Here is a 9,925-nt window from a genome sequence, read left to right as displayed (position 1 = left end):
TGACGTAGGACGTGGCAGTCATGAGTTTTCAACCCTTGTACCTTGTTTCCATATGCACCGAATCTCCATTCAGGGTTGGAAGCAAATCCATGTGGGAATCTCACACGTGACATGACCTCACAGAATTCCTTTCCTTTTACCTTGTCCAAGACGTACACAGCTGGTGCCATATCCCGTGGTTTACCTTCATCTTCCACCTGCGAATCCTTTCTGATACCAGGTGTGTCAAATCAATCCTAGATTTTAAGTTATCTTTCGTCTTGCCTTCAATATTAAGAAGTGTGCCGATAATGCTATCACATATATTTTTCTCGATGTGCATCACATCAAAATTATGCCGTAGATCCAAATCTTTTGAATACTCCATGTCCCACAAAGTGGACCTGCGGGTAAACAATAATCTCTCTTCTGCCCTGCCACGCTTCCTTTTCCCGCTACCATTACCAGGGTGGTTTCCTGGGGTAATATGCGTGACCTTCTCTAATTCCACTTGCAACTCATCAGCGGTGAGCCTCTTTGGCGTATTGCGGTTTCCATGCTTTGCGTTGAACACATGTCTTCGGTATTTTGTAGGACGCGGTTTGTCCTTGGCAAGGAAACGGCAGTGTCCAATGTAACAGATCTTGCTAAGTATTGCGTATGATAGCGGATTCCTGTCACAGCGAACACATGCATTGTAACCATGTGTCGTTCGCCCTGACATAGTGCCCAAAGCCGGATAATCATGGACGCACCAAATTATTACAACACACAGAAAGAAATCAGCTGGTGGGCTGCTATATAGATCTCGATTGAGAACACCCCCCCATAGCTGTTGAAGTTCCTCCACAAGAGGCTCCATGAATAAATCAAAATCCTTTCCAGGACTTTTTGGACCCGGGATGAGCAAGGCCATCATGTAGTTTGATTCTTTGGTGCAGACATTTGGAGGCATGTTGTAAGGGATAACAAGCACTGGCCACATTCTATATGTGGCGCTCAGTGGCCAAATGGGTTAAATCCATCTGAAGCTAAGCCAAGTCTAATGTTTCTCGGGTCAGCAGCAAACTTTTTTTGTTTCTGATTGAAGCTTTTCCACTCACTACCATGTGATGGATGGCTCATTACATTCTGATCTCTGTACTCCTGGTTCCTAGAATGCCACAGTACATCTTCTCTTGTTTCAGCATCATGAAACAACCTCTGCAATCTTGGTGTAATTAGAAAATGTCTCAGAACATTATGAGGAATCCTCTTCACAACATCGCCATCTTTCCATCTTGATGATTTGCATTTCGAATATTCGCTTAAGTTGGCATAATCCTTCCAGAACAGAACACAATTATTCTTCCAAACATGGATCATATCATATCCAATTCCAACTGCACGAAGGAAATTCTCTATTTTACTGTAGGTGTGTGGCAGCTAATACGCATCTGGGAAAGCTTTGCGGAAATCAGCCAACATCGCATCGAATGATTTTTTGGTCATCCGCTCAGATGTCTTCACCTGAAGAAAGGTGACCATAGCTGAGAATACTGACAGCTTATTTCCTGGGGTGACAGCCACGTTGCATTGTTCCAACATGCGGGCCCACCATTTTTCTTTTGTAGGTGAAAGTTCACGAAATGCATGAGCATTTCGTAGCATTGCTTCAATGTTGGTCAAAATCACTGGCTCGACCACCACCACCTCCTTGTTCTCTTCCACCTGAGCATCAGGCAGATCAAGATGGTGATCTGCAGCTTCCACGTAGTCAGTAACATTGACGTTCACAGCTTCACCATGATGAACCCACCTAGTATATGTGACCGACATCCCATAGAAGTGTAGATGATTTTGCACAGTTGACTGGGGTCTTGTAACTGAATTCATACAACTGCTCCACGGTTAGAGCACATCTCCTTTCGGACCACCGTACTCAGCTCTGATAAATTTCATGAAGTTTTCAACCCCCTTAACATATGCAGCGGAGAAACTTCGAGCAGAAGTCATCCAAGTCCTGTCCATCTGCTAGACATACAAATTAGTTCTTCTACTAGATATTACTGGAAAAACATATATGATTTTTTATGAAATCTAGAAAAAAAATACCTAGGTCGATGTCTAAAGCTATGGCAAGATATTTGGACGAGCAGATCTAAGTAAAGAAATATATTTAAAGCTAATTCAGCAGACATATTTGAGTTCTAAATTATGGCAGGCTGTTTCAGCAGTCAATGAGGCTGAGCACACAACCATCGAACTATCGGAGGCCATCGCAACAACAAAGATCGAGTATAAAACGGTGTAGAGCTATTTCACCTAACAGATTGGCTACTATACCATGGCAATCTACATCACAATAAATATATGGCAGGATATTTTAGCAACTAATCGGGCTTGGCATGCCATCTCAGCTACGCACATTGAGTGCAGAATAGGGCAAGGAAGCTACTTAAGCAGAGCATATTGACTGTAAACTACTTCGCCAAATAGTGAGATTAATAGCGTCTATCAGCTAACATTCAACGCTACACCGACATGCACAGGGCCTCAGTCTAGAATGCCCGTACCGTGGAAGAAGCTGACCGCCGTGCATCTCCGCACGAACGTCGCCAGCAGTGGCGGCGCTGACCGCCATGCGCCTCCACAAGAACTGTTGGGGAACGTAGTAATTTCAAAAAATTTCCTATGCACACGCAAGATCATGGTGATGCATAGCAACGAAAGGGGAGAGCGTCGTCCACGTACCCTCGTAGACCGTATGTGGAAGCGTTATGACCACGCGGTTGATGTAGTCGTACGTCTTCATGATCGACCGATCCTAGTACCGAACATGCGGCACCACCGTGCTCAACACATGTTCAGCTGGGTGACATCCCATGAACTCACAATCCAGTAGAGCTTCGAGGGAGTGTTCCGTCAGCACGACGGCGTGATGACGGTGATGCTGAAGCTACTGACGCAGGGCTTTGCCTAAGCACCGCTACGATATGACCGAGGTGTATTATGGTGGAGGGGGCACCGCACACGGCTAAGAGATCAATGATCAACTTGTGTTGTTTATGGGGTTCCCCCCTCCCCCGTATATAAAGGAGTGGAGAAGGGGGAGGGCCGTCCCTCTACTATGGCGCGCCCTGGGGAGTCCTACTCCCACCGGGAGTAGGATTCCCACCCTTCCAAGTAGTAGGAGTAGGAGAGAAGAGAAGGAAGGAGGGGGCGTCGCCCCTCCCCCTAGTCCAATTCGGACTAGGTCTTGGGGGGCACGCGGCCTGCCCTAGGCAGCCCCTCTCTCTCTCCCCTAAAGCCCAATAAGGCCCATATACTGCCCGGCTAATTCCCGTAACTCTCTGGTACTCCGATAAATACCCGAACCACTCAGAACCTTTCCAATGTCCGAATATAGCCTTCCAATATATCGACCTTTACGTCTTGAACATTTCGAGACTCCTCGTCATGTCCCTGATCTCATCCGGGACTCCGAACAACCTTCTGTACATCAAATCACATAAACTCATAATACCGACCATCACCGAACGTTAAGCGTGCGGACCCTACGGGTTTGAGAACTATGTAGACATGACCGAGACATGTTTCTGGTCAATAACCAATAGAGGAACCTGGAGGCTCATATTGGCTCCCACATATTCTACGAAGATCTTTATCGGTCAAAGCGCATAACAACATACGTTGTTCCCTTTGTCACAGGTATGTTACTGGCCCGAGATTCGATCGTCGGTATCTCAATACCTAGTTCAATCTCGTTACCGGCAAGTCTCTTTACTCGTTCTGTAATACATCATCCCGCAATTAACTCATTAGTTACATTGCTTGCAAGGCTTAAAGTGATGTGCATTACCGAGAGGGCCCAGAGATACCTCTCCGATACTCGGAGTGACAAATCCTAATCTCGATCTATGCCAACCCAACAAACACCTTCGGGGACACCTGTAGAGCTTCTTTATAATCACCCAGTTACATCGTGATGTTTGATAGCACACAAGGTGTTCCTCCGTTATTCAGGAGTTGCATAATCTCATAGTCATAGGAACATGTATAAGTCATGAAGAAGGCAATAGCAGCATACTAAACGATCAAAGTGCTAAGCTAACAGAATGGGTCAAGTCAATCACATCATTCTTTAATGATGTGATCTCGTTAATCAAATGACAGATCATGTCTATGGCTAGGAAACATAACCATCTTTGATTCAACGAGCTAGTCAAGTAGAGGCATACTAGTGACACTCTGATTGTGTATGTATTCACACATGTACTAAGTTTCCGGTTAATACAATTCTAGCATGAATAATAAACACTTATCATGATATAAGGAAATATAAATAACAACTTTATTATTGTCTCTAGGGCATATTTCCTTCAGTCTCCCACTCGCACTAGAGTCAATAATCTGGTTCACATCACCATGTGATTTAACACCAATAGTTCACATCACCATGTGATTAATATCCATAGTTCACATCGCCATGTGGCCAACACTCAAAGGGTTTGCTAGAGTCAGTAATCTAGTTCACATTGCTATGTGATTAACACCCAAAGAGTACTAAGGTGTGATCATGTTTTGCTTGTGAGAGAAGTTTAGTCAACGGGTCTGCCAAATTCAGATCAGTATGTATTTTGCAAATTTCTATGTCTACAATGCTCTGCACGGAGCTACTTTAGCTAATTGCTCCCACTTTCAATATATATCCAGATTGAGACTTAGAGTTATCTGGATTAGTGTCAAAACTTGCATCGGACGTAACCCTTTACGACGAACCTTTTGTCACCTCCATAATCGAGAAACATATCCTTATTCCACTAAGGATAATTTTGACCGATGTTTAGTGATCTACTCCTAGATCACTATTGTACTCCCTTGTCAAACTCAATGTAGGGTATACAATAGATCTGGTACACAGCATGGCATACTTTGTAGAACCTATTGCTGAGGCATAGGGAATGACTTTCATTCTCTTTCTATCTTCTGCCGTGGTCGGTCTTTGAGTCTTACTCAATTTCACACCTTGTAACACATGCAAGAATTCTTTCTTTGACTGTTCTATTTTGAACTACTTCAAAATCTTGTCAAGGTATGTACTCATTGAAAAAAATTATCAAGCGTCTTGATCTATCTCTATAGATCTTGATGCTCAATATTTAAGCAGCTTCACCGAGGTCTTTCTTTGAAAAACTCCTTTCAAATACTCCTTTATGCTTTCCAGAAAATTCTACATTATTTCCGATCAACAATATGTCATTCACATATACTTATCAAAATTTTTGTAGTGCTCCCACTCACTTTCTTGTAAATACATGCTTCACCGCAAGTCTGTATAAAACTATATGCTTTGATCAACTCATCAAAGCGTATATTCCAACTCTGAGATGCTTGCACCAGTCCATAGATGGATCGCTGGAGCTTGCACATTTTGTTAGCACCTTTAGGATCAACAAAACCTTCTGGTTGCATCATATACAACTCTTCTTTAAGAAATCCATTAAGGAATGTAGTTTTGACATCCATTTGCCAGATTTCATAAAATGTGGCAATTTGCTAACATGATTCGGACAGACTTAAGCATCGCTATGAGTGAGAAAATCTCATTGTAGTCAACACCTTGAACTTTGTCAAAAACCTTTTTCGACAAGTCTAGCTTTGTAGATAGTAACACTACTATAAGCGTCTGTCTTCCTCTTGAAGATCCATTTATTTTCTATGGCTTGCCGATCTTCGGGCAAGTCAACCAAAGTCCACACTTTGTTCTCATACATGGATCCCATCTCATATTTCATGGCCTCAAGCCATATCACGGAATCTGGGCTCATCATCGCTTCCTCATAGTTCGTAGGTTCGTCATGGTCAAGTAATATGACCTCCAAATCAGGATTACCGTACCACTCTGGATCTTACTCTGGTTGACCTACGAGGTTCGGTAGTAACTTGATCTGAAGTACATGATTATCATCATTAGCTTTCTCACTAATTGGTGTAGGAGTCACAGGAACAGATTTCTGTGATGAACTACTTTCCAATAAGGGAGCAGGTACAGTTACCTCATCAAGTTCTACTTTCCTCCCTTCACTTCTTTCGAGAGAAACTCCTTCTCTAGAAAGGATCGATTCTTAGCAATGAATGTCTTGCCTTCGGATCTGTGATAGAAGGTGTACCCAACTGTCTCCTTTGGGTATCCTATGAAGACACAATTCTCCTATTTGGGTTTGAGCTTATCAGGATGAAACTTTTTCACATAAGCATCGCAACCCTAAACCTTAAGAAACGAAAACTTTGGTTTCTTGCCAAACCACAGTTCATATGGTGTCGTCTCAACGGATTTAGATGGTGCCCTATTTAACGTGAATGTAGCTGTCCCTAATGCATAACCCCAAAACGATAGTGGTAAATCGGTAAGAGACATCATAGATTGCACCATATCTAATAAAGCACGGTTTTCGGACACACCATTACGCTGTCGTGTTCCAAGTGGCGTGAGTTGCAGAACTATTCCGTATTGTTTTAAATGAAGACCAAACTCGTAACTCAAATATTCTCCTCCATGATCAGATCGTAGAAACTTTATTTTCTTGTTACGATGATTTTCTACTTCACTCTGAAACTATATGAACTTTTCAAATGTTTCAGACTTATGTTTCATCAAGTAGATATAACCATATCTGCTCAAATCATCTGTCAAGGTCAGAAAATAACGATACCCACTGCAAGCCTCAACACTCATCGGATCGCATGCATCAGTATGTATTATTTCCAGTAAGTCAGTTGCTCGCTCCATTGTTCCGGAGAACGGAGTCTTAGTCATCCTGCCCATAAGGCATGGTTCACAAGCATCAAGTGATTCACAATCAAGTGATTCCAAAATCCCATCAGCATGAAGTTTCTTCATGCGCTTTACACCAATATGACCTAAACGGCAGTGCCACAAATAAGTTGCACTATCATTATTAACTTTGCATCTCTTGGCTTCAATATTATGAATATGTGTATCACTACGATCGAGATCCAACAAACCATTTTCATTTGGTGTATGACCATAGAAGGTTTTATTCATGTAAACAGAACAACAATTATTCTCTAACTTAAATGAATAACCGTATTGCAATAAACATGATCAAATCATATTCATGCTAAACACAAGCACCAAATAACATTTATTTAGGTTCAACACTAATCCCAAAGATAGAGGGAGTGTGCGATGGTGATCATATCAATCTTGGAGACACTTCCAACACACATTGTCACCTTGCCCTTAACTAGTCTCTATTAATCAACAACTCCTGTTTCAAGTTACTAATCATAGCAACTGAACCGGTATCAAATATCGAGGGGTTGCTTATGAGCACTAGTAAAGTACACATCAATAATCTGTATATTAAATATACCTTTGTTCACTTTGCCATCCTACTTATCAACCAAATACTTGGGGCAGTTCTGCTTCCAGTGACCATTCCCTTTGCAGTAGAAGCACTCAGTTTCAGGCTTAGGTCCAGACTTGGGATTTTTCACTTGAGCAACAACTTGCTTGTCGTTCTTCTTGAAGTTCCCCTTCTTCCCTTTGCCCCTTTACTTGAAACTAGTGGTCTTGTTAACCATCAACACTTGATGCTCTTTCTTGATTTCTACCTTCGTCGATTTCAACATCGCGAAGAGCTCAGGAATTACTTTCGTCATCCCTTGCATATTATAGTTCATCATGAAGTTCTAGTAACTTGGTGATAGTGAGTAGAGAACTTCATCCATTACTATCTTATCTGGAAGATTAACTCCCACTTGATTCAAGCAAGTGTAGTACCTAGACAATCTGAGCACATGCTCACTGGTTGAGCTATTCTCCTCAACTAGGAAAAGGGCTATAGATAATATGGACACTAATGGCGCACCAGACATGTGGTGCACCACTACTATATAGCAGTGGCGCACTATGTGTTGGTGCGCCATTAGTGTGATGGACACTAATGGCGCACCACACCCATGGTGCGCCACTACTAACATATTTTTTTTCCAAAAATACTAATGGTGCACCAGGTCACAGTGCGCCATTACTAGTTTTAACTAGTAATGGTGCACCACTCACACCATGCGCCACTACTATCATTTTTTTGCAAAACTACTAATGGCGCACCACCATCTGGTGCGCCATTAGTAACCAGGGTTACTAATGGCGCATTTGTAGGTGGTACGCCATTAGTAACCTGGGACCAGCTAGATATTTTGGACAGACATCTACACACTCACTTTCCCCACTTCATTCTCCCCACCTCCTCCTCCAATCTTGTCTTGGCTGCCTCCTCCTCCTCACCTCATTTGCACCATAGATTCATCCAAATTAAGTGGTTAAATTACCTTTTTTTGATAGGTAAGTAAGGGGAAAGCTTGCTTTATGTTGTAGATCTACTTTTTTCTCCCTCCAACAACAAGCACATGCACTTTTTATGGCCTAGCTAGATCTATGTATGTTTGTGGTGTTCCATATGTTTGTGGTGTTGCGTATATGTTTATGTTTGCAGGTACCGGTATTCGAAATGCGATAGTTGCCAATATTTTGCCGGAATGTTGATTCATTTCCGTTTCGGCGAGAATTTTGGCACTATGCATTCTTTTTGGTCCTATTTTTAGGGAAAGTCATGCCAAATTTTTCTTGGTTCTAAAATATCATTTTGCTCTACCCCGCAGGCGACCATGGTCCGCACGAGATGCTTCACGAAGGCCGAGATGCTTCAAAAGAACGAGACGGAGATAATATGTCCGTGTCGAAGATGCAAGCTAAAGAGCCTTATTGCGGACCCGGATTCCGGGCAGGTGCGGGACCACCTGCTCTTGCGTGGTTTCATGGATGGCTATCGGTGGCAAGGTGATGAAGATGACTATGAAGTCGTCCATGGGGGTCGGGCAAGAAATGAGGAAGGGTAGCAAGACAACCACCGCGGCGAGGGCGGGCGAGAAGACAAAGAATCTCCAGGACATGATCACGATGGTGATGCCGGACATGATGATGAGGAAGATCAAGACGAAGGGCATGATCATGAAGATGAAGATGCCGGAGCAGACAACGATGGACCATCGATGGGCTGGGTGCAGGACCCTCATATTCAAGAGCTGCTTCTCAAGTAGACAGATAACGCAAGAGCTGCCGCCCGAGAGAAAGCCAAGCTGGATCAACTGGAGATAGACGCGGTTACTCCATTGTATGAAGGATGCAGGCCCGAGGATAACGGCTTGAAAGTAATGCTCATGGCTCTGGAGATGAAGGTAAAACACAAAATGACCGATGCATGCTTCGACGAGAACATGTCATTCTGGCACGAACGTCTTCCCAAGGGGAACAAGTGCCCAACCAGTTTCGAGGAGGCGAAGAAAATCGTGTGTCCTCTGGATTTACCGCACGTGAAATACCATGTGTGCATGAACAATTGCATCATTTATCAGGACGAGCACGCGGATTCTACCATATGTCCGGTGTGCGGCGTCACTCGATACAAGAAGAGGAAGAAAGCTCCTCGAAAAGTGGTGTAGTACTTTCCGATCACTCCTCGTCTGCAGCGGTATTTCGCGGACCCTAAGCTAGCAAAGCTCCTGCGTTGGCACGCAGATAGGGAGGAGAAGAAGCAAGAAGATGACGAAAATGATCCGGAGATAAATAAAAATGACAAGATGCTGAGTCACCCTAAGGATGCGAGCCAGTGGCAAGCGTTGAACTTCGAACACCCAGAATTTTGGGATGATCCCAGGAACATCGTGCTGGGCGTGAGCACCGATGGAGTGAATCCGTTTGGCAGCCAGAGAAGCACACATAGCACCTGGCCTGTGTTTGTGTGGATGTACAACCTTCCCCCCTGGTTGTGCATGAAGAGGAAGTACATTCACATGAGTATGCTAATTGAAGGGCTGAAACAACCAGGGAACGACATCAATCTGTATCTGGGGCTGCTGAAAGAGGAGCTAGACATGC

This window comes from Triticum dicoccoides, chromosome 4B (assembly GCF_002162155.2).
Source record: "Triticum dicoccoides isolate Atlit2015 ecotype Zavitan chromosome 4B, WEW_v2.0, whole genome shotgun sequence".
NCBI classification, from domain to species: domain Eukaryota; kingdom Viridiplantae; phylum Streptophyta; class Magnoliopsida; order Poales; family Poaceae; genus Triticum; species Triticum dicoccoides.
Note: the sequence above shows the minus strand (reverse complement) of the source record.